At 39.0% G+C, this 12,905-nt stretch overlaps 1 pseudogene; it reads left to right on the top strand.

Annotated features, from left to right (window-relative positions):
* The first annotated feature begins 12,630 nt into the window (after window positions 1–12,630).
* Window positions 12,631–12,749, top strand: LOC149682936 (5S ribosomal RNA; annotated as a pseudogene).
* Window positions 12,750–12,905: the final 156 nt, after the last annotated feature.

A 12,905-nucleotide genomic window follows, 5' to 3' on the forward strand; every position in this document is an offset into this window, starting at 1 on the left:
CTGTTTGTCGTAGCCCAAAGTTTTTAGTATGGTTAGATGGGGGACAATTTGGACTATAACATATCCTAAGGACATCCCCGTATCTCTAGTAGACACAGAGTTATGGGCCTGCAAAGTATAGTCTAATGCATTTCCTATGGAGGGGTTTGTTTGTTTACGATTAGCTTAATTACTCGACTGCTGTTTGTCGTAGCTCAATGTTTTTAGTATGGTTAGATGGGGGACAAATTGGACTATAACATACTCAAAGGACATCCCCGTATCTCCAGTAGAAACAGAGTTACGAGCCTGCAAAGTATAGTCTAATGCATTTTCTATGGAGGGGTTTGTTTGTTCAAGTATTGCTTAATTACTTGACCCTGTTCTTTCGATTAAGAATAATAACATATCTTTAGTGTAGCGGTTATCGCATCTGCCTCACTCTCGGAAGGCCACAGGTTCGAAACCGCGAAGTTTTTTTTTTGCTTGGAACATGCAAAGACCTTTATAATTATCCGAACATTTGTGTCAAGGTCACATTATTTACATCCCCGTATCTCTGGTAGAACCAGAGTTACGAGCCTGCAAAGTTTATTTTCAAAAAACAAAAGTAACCTTCTAACAATAAGTGAGACAAAAAATAAGTTGACGACGATATTGCGGTAGCCTCAAGTTTAAAGTATCCTTGTATGGGGAGCAAAGAGTACTATAACATATCCAAAGGAGATCCCAGTATCTCTTGTAGAACAAGAGTTATGAGCCTCCAAAGTTTAGTGCAAAAATCATAAGTAACATAATAAAAATAAGTGAGACGATACAAAAGTTGACGAACATTTTGCTTAATATCTCGGACCCTGTTTGTCCTAGCTCAATTTTTTAGTATGGTTAGATGGGGGACAATTTGGACTATAACATATCCTAAGGACATCCCCGTATCTCTAGTAGACACAGAGTTATGGGCCTGCAAAGTATAGTCTAATGCATTTGCTATGGACGGGTTGTTTGTTTACGTTTAGCTTAATTACTCGGCCCCTGTTTTTCGTAGCTCAATGTTTGTAGTATGGTTAGATGGGGGACAAATTGGACTATAACATACTCAAAGGACATCCCCGTATCTCCAATAGAAACAGAGTTACGAGCCTGCAAACTATAGTCTAATGCATTTCCTATGGAGGGGGTTTGTTTCGTTACGTTTTGCTTAAGTACTCGGCCCCTGTTTGTCGTAGCCCAAAGTTTTTAGTATGGTTAGATGGGGGACAATTTGGACTATAACATATCCTAAGGACATCCCCGTATCTCTAGTAGACACAGAGTTACGAGCCTGCAAAGTATAGTCTAACTCATTTCCTATGGAGGGGGTTTGTTTCTTTACGTTTTGCTTAAGTACTCGGCCCCTGTTTGTCGTAGCCCAAAGTTTTTAGTATGGTTAGATGAAGGACAAATTGGACCATAACATATCCTAAGGACATCCCGGTATCTCTAGTAGACACAGAGTTATGGGCCTTGCAAAGTATAGTCTAATGCATTTTCTATGGAGGGGTTTGTTTATTCACGTATTGCTTAATTACTTGACCCTGTTCTTTCGATTAAAAATAATAACATATCTTTAGTGTAGCGGTTATCGCATCCGCCTCACTCCCGAAAGGCCACAGGTTCGAAACCGCGAAGTTTTTTTTTTGCTTGGAACATGCAAAGACCTTTATAATTATCCGAACATTTGTGTCAAGGTCACATTATTTACATCCCCGTATCTCTGGTAGAACCAGAGTTACGAGCCTCCAGAATTTAGTCTAATGTATTTCCTATGGAGGGGGTTTGTTTGTTTACGATTAGCTTAATTACTCGACTACTGTTTGTCGTAGCCCTAATTCTTGGTATGGCTAGATGAAGGACAAATTGGTCTATAACATACTCAAAGGACATCCCCGTATCTCCAGTAGAATCAGAGTTACGAGCCTGCAAAGTTTATTTTCAAAAAACAAAAGTAACCTTCTAACAATAAGTGAGACAAAAAATAAGTTGACGACGATATTGCGGTAGCCTCAAGTCTAAAGTATCCTTGTATGGGGAGCAAAGAGTACTATAACATATCCAAAGGAGATCCCAGTATCTCTTGTAGAACAAGAGTTATGAGCCTCCAAAGTTTAGTGCAAAGATCATAAGTAACATAATAAAAATAAGTGAGACGATACAAAAGTTGACGAACATTTTGCTTAATATCTCGGACCCTGTTTGTCCTAGCTCAATGTTTTTAGTATGGTTAGATGGGGGACAATTTGGACTATAACATATCCTAAGGACATCCCCGTATCTCTAGTAGACACAGAGTTATGGGCCTGCAAAGTATAGTCTAATGCATTTGCTATGGAGGGGGTTTGTTTCTTTACGTTTTGCTTAAGTACTCGGCCCCTGTTTGTCGTAGCCCAAAGTCTTTAGTATGGTTAGATGAAGGACAAATTGGACTATAACATATCCTAAGGACATCCCGGTATCTCTAGTAGACACAGAGTTATGGGCCTGCAAAGTATAGTCTAATGCATTTTCTATGGAGGGGTTTGTTTGTTCACGTATTGCTTAATTACTTGACCCTGTTCTTTCGATTAAAAATAATAACATATCTTTAGTGTAGCGGTTATCGCATCCGCCTCACTCCCGGAAGGCCACAGGTTCGAAACCGCGAAGTTTTTTTTTATAATTATCCGAACATTTGTGTCAAGGTCACATTATTTACATCCCCGTATCTCTGGTAGAACCAGAGTTTCGAGCCTCCAGAATTCAGTCTAATGTATTTCCTATGGAGGGGTTTGTTTGTTTACGATTAGCTTAATTACACGACTACTGTTTGTCGTAGCTCAATGTTTTTAGTATGGTTAGATGGGGGACAAATTGGACTATAACATACTCAAAGGACATCCCCGTATCTCCAGTAGAAACAGAGTTACGAGCCTGCAAAGTATAGTCTAACTCATTTCCTATGGAGGGGGTTTGTTTCTTTACGTTTTGCTTAAGTACTCGGCCCCTGTTTGTCGTAGCCCAAAGTTTTTAGTATGGTTAGATGAAGGACAAATTGGACTATAACATATCCTAAGGACATCCCGGTATCTCTAGTAGACACAGAGTTATGGGCCTGCAAAGTATAGTCTAATGCATTTTCTATGGAGGGGTTTGTTTGTTCACGTATTGCTAAATTACTTGACCCTGTTCTTTCGATTAAAAATAATAACATATCTTTAGTGTAGCGGTTATCGCATCCGCCTCACTCCCGGAAGGCCACAGGTTCGAAACCGCGAAGTTTTTTTTTATAATTATCCGAACATTTGTGTCAAGGTCACATTATTTACATCCCCGTATCTCTGGTAGAACCAGAGTTACGAGCCTCCAGAATTTAGTCTAATGTATTTCCTATGGAGGGGTTTGTTTGTATACGACTAGCTTAATTACTCGACTACTGTTTGTCGTAGCCCTAATTCTTAGTATGGCTAGATGGGGGACAAATTGGTCTATAACATACTCAAAGGACATCCCCGTATCTCCAGTAGAAACAGAGTTACGAGCCTGCAAAATATATTTTCAAAAATCAAAAGTAACCTTATAACAATAAGTGAGACAAAAAGTAAGTTGACGACGATATTGAGGTAGCCTCAAGTTTAAAGTATCCTTGTATGGGGAGCAAAGAGTACTATAACATATCCAAAGGAGATCCCAGTATCTCTTGTAGAACAAGAGTTATGAGCCTCCAAAGTTTAGTGCAAAAATCATAAGTAACATAATAAAAATAAGTGAGACGATACCAAAGTTGACGAACCTTTTGCTTAATATCTCGGCTCCTGTTTGTCGTAGCTCAATGTTTTTAGTATGGTAAGATGGGGGACAATTTGAACTATATCATATCCTAAGGACATCCCCGTATCTCTTGTAGACACAGAGTTATGGGCCTGCAAAGTATAGTCTAATGCATTTCCTATGGACGGGTTGTTTGTTTACGTTTAGCTTAATTACTCGGCCCCTGTTTGTCATAGCTCAATGTTTTTAGTATGGTTAGATGGGGGACAAATTGGACTATAAAATACTCAAAGGACATCCCCGTATCTCCAGTAGAAACAGAGTTACGAGCCTGCAAAGTATAGTCTAACTCATTTCCTATGGAGGGGGTTTGTTTCTTTACGTTTTGCTTAAGTACTCGGCCCCTGTTTGTCGTAGCCCAAAGTCTTTAGTATGGTTAGATGAAGGACAAATTGGACTATAACGTATCCTAAGGACATCCCGGTATCTCTAGTAGACACAGAGTTATGGGCCTGCAAAGTATAGTCTAATGCATTTTCTATGGAGGGGTTTGTTTGTTCACGTATTGCTTAATTACTTGACCCTGTTCTTTCGATTAAAAATAATAACATATCTTTAGTGTAGCGGTTATCGCATCCGCCTCACTCCCGGAAGGCCACAGGTTCGAAACCGCGAAGTTTTTTTTTATAATTATCCGAACATTTGTGTCAAGGTCACATTATTTACATCCCCGTATCTCTGGTAGAACCAGAGTTTCGAGCCTCCAGAATTCAGTCTAATGTATTTCCTATGGAGGGGTTTGTTTGTTTACGATTAGCTTAATTACACGACTACTGTTTGTCGTAGCTCAATGTTTTTAGTATGGTTAGATGGGGGACAAATTGGACTATAACATACTCGAAGGACATCCCCGTATCTCCAGTAGAAACAGAGTTACGAGCCTGCAAAGTATAGTCTAACTCATTTCCTATGGAGGGGGTTTGTTTCTTTACGTTTTGCTTAAGTACTCGGCCCCTGTTTGTCGTAGCCCAAAGTTTTTAGTATGGTTAGATGGGGGACAATTTGGACTATAACATATCCTAAGACCATCCCCGTATCTCTAGTAGACACAGAGTTATGGGCCTGCAAAGTATAGTCTAATGCATTTTCTATGGAGGGGTTTGTTTGTTCACGTATTGCTAAATTACTTGACCCTGTTCTTTCGATTAAAAATAATAACATATCTTTAGTGTAGCGGTTATCGCATCCGCCTCACTCCCGGAAGGCCACAGGTTCGAAACCGCGAAGTTTTTTTTTATAATTATCCGAACATTTGTGTCAAGGTCACATTATTTACATCCCCGTATCTCTGGTAGAACCAGAGTTACGAGCCTCCAGAATTTAGTCTAATGTATTTCCTATGGAGGGGTTTGTTTGTATACGACTAGCTTAATTACTCGACTACTGTTTGTCGTAGCCCTAATTCTTAGTATGGCTAGATGGGGGACAAATTGGTCTATAACATACTCAAAGGACATCCCCGTATCTCCAGTAGAAACAGAGTTACGAGCCTGCAAAATATATTTTCAAAAATCAAAAGTAACCTTATAACAATAAGTGAGACAAAAAGTAAGTTGACGACGATATTGAGGTAGCCTCAAGTTTAAAGTATCCTTGTATGGGGAGCAAAGAGTACTATAACATATCCAAAGGAGATCCCAGTATCTCTTGTAGAACAAGAGTTATGAGCCTCCAAAGTTTAGTGCAAAAATCATAAGTAACATAATAAAAATAAGTGAGACGATACCAAAGTTGACGAACCTTTTGCTTAATATCTCGGCTCCTGTTTGTCGTAGCTCAATGTTTTTAGTATGGTAAGATGGGGGACAATTTGAACTATATCATATCCTAAGGACATCCCCGTATCTCTTGTAGACACAGAGTTATGGGCCTGCAAAGTATAGTCTAATGCATTTCCTATGGACGGGTTGTTTGTTTACGTTTAGCTTAATTACTCGGCCCCTGTTTGTCATAGCTCAATGTTTTTAGTATGGTTAGATGGGGGACAAATTGGACTATAAAATACTCAAAGGACATCCCCGTATCTCCAGTAGAAACAGAGTTACGAGCCTGCAAAGTATAGTCTAACTCATTTCCTATGGAGGGGGTTTGTTTCTTTACGTTTTGCTTAAGTACTCGGCCCCTGTTTGTCGTAGCCCAAAGTCTTTAGTATGGTTAGATGAAGGACAAATTGGACTATAACGTATCCTAAGGACATCCCGGTATCTCTAGTAGACACAGAGTTATGGGCCTGCAAAGTATAGTCTAATGCATTTTCTATGGAGGGGTTTGTTTGTTCACGTATTGCTTAATTACTTGACCCTGTTCTTTCGATTAAAAATAATAACATATCTTTAGTGTAGCGGTTATCGCATCCGCCTCACTCCCGGAAGGCCACAGGTTCGAAACCGCGAAGTTTTTTTTTATAATTATCCGAACATTTGTGTCAAGGTCACATTATTTACATCCCCGTATCTCTGGTAGAACCAGAGTTTCGAGCCTCCAGAATTCAGTCTAATGTATTTCCTATGGAGGGGTTTGTTTGTTTACGATTAGCTTAATTACACGACTACTGTTTGTCGTAGCTCAATGTTTTTAGTATGGTTAGATGGGGGACAAATTGGACTATAACATACTCAAAGGACATCCCCGTATCTCCAGTAGAAACAGAGTTACGAGCCTGCAAAGTATAGTCTAACTCATTTCCTATGGAGGGGGTTTGTTTCTTTACGTTTTGCTTAAGTACTCGGCCCCTGTTTGTCGTAGCCCAAAGTTTTTAGTATGGTTAGATGAAGGACAAATTGGACCATAACATATCCTAAGGACATCCCGGTATCTCTAGTAGACACAGAGTTATGGGCCTTGCAAAGTATAGTCTAATGCATTTTCTATGGAGGGGTTTGTTTATTCACGTATTGCTTAATTACTTGACCCTGTTCGTTCGATTAAAAATAATAACATATCTTTAGTGTAGCGGTTATCGCATCCGCCTCACTCCCGAAAGGCCACAGGTTCGAAACCGCGAAGTTATTTTTTTGCTTGGAACATGCAAAGACCTTTATAATTATCCGAACATTTGTGTCAAGGTCACATTATTTACATCCCCGTATCTCTGGTAGAACCAGAGTTAAGAGCCTCCAGAATTTAGTCTAATGTATTTCCTATGGAGGGGTTTGTTTGTTTACGATTAGCTTAATTACTCGACTACTGTTTGTCGTAGCCCTAATTCTTAGTATGGCTAGATGGGGGACAAATTGGTCTATAACATACTCAAAGGACATCCCCGTATCTCCAGTAGAAACAGAGTTACGAGCCTGCAAAGTTTATTTTCAAAAACAAAAGTAACCTTCTAACAATAAGTGAGACAAAAAATAAGTTGACGACGATATTGCGGTAGCCTCAAGTTTAAAGTATCCTTGTATGGGGAGCAAAGAGTACTATAACATATCCAAAGGAGATCCCAGTATCTCTTGTAGAACAAGAGTTATGAGCCTCCAAAGTTTAGTGCAAAAATCATAAGTAACATAATAAAAATAAGTGAGACGATACAAAAGTTGACGAACATTTTGCTTAATATCTCGGACCCTGTTTGTCCTAGCTCAATGTTTTTAGTATGGTTAGATGGGGGGCAATTTGGACTATAACATATCCTAAGGACATCCCCGTATCTCTAGTAGACACAGAGGTATGGGCCTGCAAAGTATATTCTAATGCATTTCCTATGGACGGGTTGTTTGTTTACGTTTAGCTTAATTACTCGGCCCCTGTTTGTCGTAGCTCAATATTTTTAGTATGGTTAGATGGGGGACAAATTGGACTATAACATACTCAAAGGACTTCCCCGTATCTCCAGTAGAAACAGAGTTACGAGCCTCCAAAGTATAGTCTAATGCATTTCCTATGGAGGGGGTTTGTTTCGTTACGTTTTGCTTAAGTACTCGGCCCCTGTTTGTCGTAGCCCAAAGTTTTTAGTATGGTTAGATGGGGGACAATTTGGTCTATAGCATATCCTAAGGACATCCCCGTTTCTCTAGTAGACACAGAGTTATGGGCCTGCAAAGTATAGTCTAATGCATTTCCTATGGAGGGGTTTGTTTGTTTACGATTAGCTTAATTACTCGACTACTGTTTGTCGTAGCTCAATGTTTTTAGTATGGTTAGATGGGGGACAAATTGGACTATAACATACTCAAAGGACATCCCCGTATCTCCAGTAGAAACAGAGTTACGAGCCTCCAAAGTATAGTCTAATGCATTTCCTATGGAGGGGTTTGTTTGTTCACGTATTGCTTAATTACTTGACCCTGTTCTTTCGATTAAAAATAATAACATATATTTAGTGTAGCGGTTATCGCATCCGCCTCACTCCCGGAAGGCCACAGGTTCGAAACCGCGAAGTTTTTTTTATAATTATCCGAACATTTGTGTCAAGGTCACATTATTTACATCCCCGTATGTCTGGTAGAACCAGAGTTACGAGCCTCCAGAATTTAGTCTAATGTATTTCCTATGGAGGGGTTTGTTTGTTTACGATTAGCTTAATTACGCGACTACTGTTTGTCGTAGCCCAAAGTTTTTAGTATGGTTAGATGAAGGACAAATTGGACTATAACATATCCTAAGGACATCCCGGTATCTCCAGTAGAAACAGAGTTACGAGCCTGCAAAGTTTATTTTCAAAAATCAAAAGTAACCTTCTAACAATAAGTGAGACAAAAAATAAGTTGACGACGATATTGAGGTAGCCTCAAGTTTAAAGTATGCTTGTATGGGGAGCAAAGAGTACTATAACATATCCAAAGGAGATCCCAGTATCTCTTGTAGAACAAGAGTTATGAGCCTCCAAAGTTTAGTGCAAAAATCATAAGTAACATAATAAAAATAAGTGAGACGATACCAAAGTTGACGAACATTTTGCTTAATATCTCGGTCCCTGTTTGTCGTAGCTCAATATTTTTAGTATGGTTAGATGGGGGACAAATTGGACTATAACATACTCAAAGGACATCCCCGTATCTCCAGTAGAAACAGAGTTACGAGCCTGCAAAGTATAGTCTAATGCATTTTCTATGGAGGGGTTTGTTTGTTCACGTATTGCTTAATTACTTGACCCTGTTCTTTCGATTAAAAATAATAACATATCTTTAGTGTAGCGGTTATCGCATCCGCCTCACTCCCGGAAGGCCACAGGTTCGAAACCGCGAAGTTTTTTTTTATAATTATCCGAACATTTGTGTCAAGGTCACATTATTTACATCCCCGTATCTCTGGTAGAACCAGAGTTACGAGCCTCCAGAATTCAGTCTAATGTATTTCCTATGGAGGGGTTTGTTTGTTTACGATTAGCTTAATTACTCGACTACTGTTTGTCGTAGCTCAATGTTTTTAGTATGGTTAGATGAAGGACAAATTGGACTATAACATATCCTAAGGACATCCCGGTATCTCCAGTAGAAACAGAGTTACGAGCCTGCAAAGTCTATTTTCAAAAATCAAAAGTAACCTTCTAACAATAAGTGAGACAAAAAATAAGTTGACGACGATATTGAGGTAGCCTCAAGTTTAAAGTATGCTTGTATGGGGAGCAAAGAGTACTATAACATATCCAAAGGAGATCCCAGTATCTCTTGTAGAACAAGAGTTATGAGCCTCCAAAGTTTAGTGCAAAAATCATAAGTAACATAATAAAAATAAGTGAGACGATTCCAAAGTTGACGAACATTTTGCTTAATATCTCGGCCCTTGTTTGTCGTAGCTCAATGTTTTTAGTATGGTTAGATGGGGGACAAATTGTTCTATAACATACTCAAAGGACATCCCCGTATCTCCTGTAGAAACAGAGTTACGAGCCTGCAAAGTATAGTCTAGCTCATTTTCTATGGAGGAGTTTGTTTGTTCACGTATTGCTTAATTACTTGACCCTGTTCTTTCGATTATAAATAATAACATATCTTTAGTGTAGCGGTTATCGCATCCGCCTCACTCCCGGAAGGCCACAGGTTCGAAACCGCGAAGTTTTTTTTTATAATTATCCGAACATTTGTGTCAAAGTCACATTATTTACATCCCCGTATCTCTGGTAGAACCAGAGTTACGAGCCTCGAGAATTCAGTCTAATGTATTTCCTATGGAGGGGTTTGTTTGTTTACGATTAGCTTAATTACGCGACTACTGTTTGTCGTAGCCCAAAGTTTTTAGTATGGTTAGATGAAGGACAAATTGGACTATAACATATCCTAAGGACATCCCGGTATCTCCAGTAGAAACAGAGTTACGAGCCTGCAAAGTTTATTTTCAAAAATCAAAAGTAACCTTCTAACAATAAGTGAGACAAAAAATAAGTTGACGACGATATTGAGGTAGCCTCAAGTTTAAAGTATGCTTGTATGGGGAGCAAAGAGTACTATAACATATCCAAAGGAGATCCCAGTATCTCTTGTAGAACAAGAGTTATGAGCCTCCAAAGTTTAGTGCAAAAATCATAAGTAACATAATAAAAATAAGTGAGACGATACCAAAGTTGACGAACATTTTGCTTAATATCTCGGTCCCTGTTTGTCGTAGCTCAATATTTTTAGTATGGTTAGATGGGGGACAAATTGGACTATAACATACTCAAAGGACATCCCCGTATCTCCAGTAGAAACAGAGTTACGAGCCTGCAAAGTATAGTCTAATGCATTTTCTATGGAGGGGTTTGTTTGTTCACGTATTGCTTAATTACTTGACCCTGTTCTTTCGATTAAAAATAATAACATATCTTTAGTGTAGCGGTTATCGCATCCGCCTCACTCCCGGAAGGCCACAGGTTCGAAACCGCGAAGTTTTTTTTTATAATTATCCGAACATTTGTGTCAAGGTCACATTATTTACATCCCCGTATCTCTGGTAGAACCAGAGTTACGAGCCTCCAGAATTCAGTCTAATGTATTTCCTATGGAGGGGTTTGTTTGTTTACGATTAGCTTAATTACTCGACTACTGTTTGTCGTAGCTCAATGTTTTTAGTATGGTTAGATGGGGGACAAATTGGACTATAACATACTCAAAGGACATCCCCGTATCTCCAGTAGAAACAGAGTTACGAGCCTGCAAAGTATAGTCTAATGCATTTTCTATGGAGGGGTTTGTTTGTTCACGTATTGCTTAATAACTTGACCCTGTTCTTTCGATTAAAAATAATAACATATATTTAGTGTAGCGGTTATCGCATCCGCCTCACTCCCGGAAGGCCACAGGTTCGAAACCGCGAAGTTTTTTTTATAATTATCCGAACATTTGTGTCAAGGTCACATTATTTACATCCCCGTATCTCTGGTAGAACCAGAGTTTCGAGCCTCCAGAATTTAGTCTAATGTATTTCCTATTATTTGTTTGTTTACGATTAGCTTAATTACGCGACTACTGTTTGTCGTAGCCCTAATTCTTAGTATGGCTAGATGTTGGACAAATTGGTCTATAACATACTCAAAGGACATCCCCGTATCTCCAGTAGAAACAGAGTTACGAGCCTGCAAAGTTTATTTTCAAAAATCAAAAGTAACCTTCTAACAATAAGTGAGACAAAAAGTAAGTTGACGACGATATTGCGGTAGCCTCAAGTTTAAAGTATCCTTGTATGGGGAGCAAAGAGTACTATCACATATCCAAAGGAGATCCCAGTATCTCTTGTAGAACAAGAGTTATGAGCCTCCAAAGTTTAGAGCAAAAATCATAAGTAACATAATAAAAATAAGTGAGACGATACCAAAGTTGACGAACATTTTGCTTAAAATCTCGGCCCTTGTTTGTCGTAGCTCAATGTTTTTAGTATGGTTAGATGGGGGACAATTTGGACTATAACATATCCTAAGGACATCCCCGTATCTCTAGTAAACACAGAGTTATGGGCCTGCAAAGTATAGTCTAATGCATTTCCTAAGGACGGGTTGTTTGTTTACGTTTAGCTTAATTACTCGGCCCCTTTTTGTCGTAGCTCAATGTTTTTAGTATGGTTAGATGGAAGACAAATTGGACTATAACATACTCAAAGGACATCCCCGTATCTCCAGTGGAAACAGAGTTACGAGCCTGCAAAGTATAGTCTAACTCATTTCCTATGGAGGGGGTTTGTTTCTTTACGTTTCGCTTAAGTACTCGGCCCCTGTTTGTCGTAGCCCAAAGTTTTTAGTATGGTTAGATGAATGACAAATTGGACTATAACATATCCTAAGGACATCCCGGTATCTCTAGTAGACACAGAGTTATGGGCCTTGCAAAGTATAGTCTAATGCATTTTCTATGGAGGGGTTTGTTTGTTCACGTATTGCTTAATTACTTGACCCTGTTCCTTCGATTAAAAATAATAACATATCTTTAGTGTAGCGGTTATCGCATCCGCCTCACTCCCGGAAGGCCACAGGTTCGAAACCGCGAAGTTTTTTTTTTTTGCTTGGAACATGCAAAGACCTTTATAATTATCCGAACATTTGTGTCAAGGTCACATTATTTACATCCCCGTATCTCTGGTAGAACCAGAGTTACGAGCCTGCAAAGTTTATTTTCAAAAATCAAAAGTAACCTTCTAACAATAAGTGAGACAAAAAATAAGTTGACGACGATATTGAGGTAGCCTCAAGTTTAAAGTATCCTTGTATGGGGAGCAAAGAGTACTATAACATTTCCAAAGGAGATCCCAGTATCTCTTGTAGAACAAGAGTTATGAGCCTCCAAAGTTTAGTGCAAAAATCATAAGTAACATAATAAAAATAAGTGAGACGATACCAAAGTTGACGAACATTTTGCTTAATATCTCGGCCCTTGTTTGTCGTAGCTCAATGTCGTAGCTCTCGGCAACGGCCATATCACGCTGAATTCACCGGTTCTCGTCCGATAACCAAAGTTAAGCAGCGTCGAGCGCAGTCAGTACTTGGGAGGGCGACCACTTAGGAACACTGCGTGCCGTTAGCTTTTTCACTTTTTTTTCCTCTTTTAAATTCCAATAGATATGAAAAAAGCAAACATATTTTCTTTTTGTTATTGTTTGAAAAAGATGAAGGTTAATTTGTCTCACTTAATTTAAATTCGAATTATTATCTAGCACTCTCGGCAACGGCCATATCACGC

Source organism: Phalangium opilio, unplaced genomic scaffold, assembly GCF_054372755.1.
Source record: "Phalangium opilio isolate 3A_F unplaced genomic scaffold, DU_Popi_V2 ptg000037l_1, whole genome shotgun sequence".
Lineage (NCBI taxonomy): Eukaryota > Metazoa > Arthropoda > Arachnida > Opiliones > Phalangiidae > Phalangium > Phalangium opilio.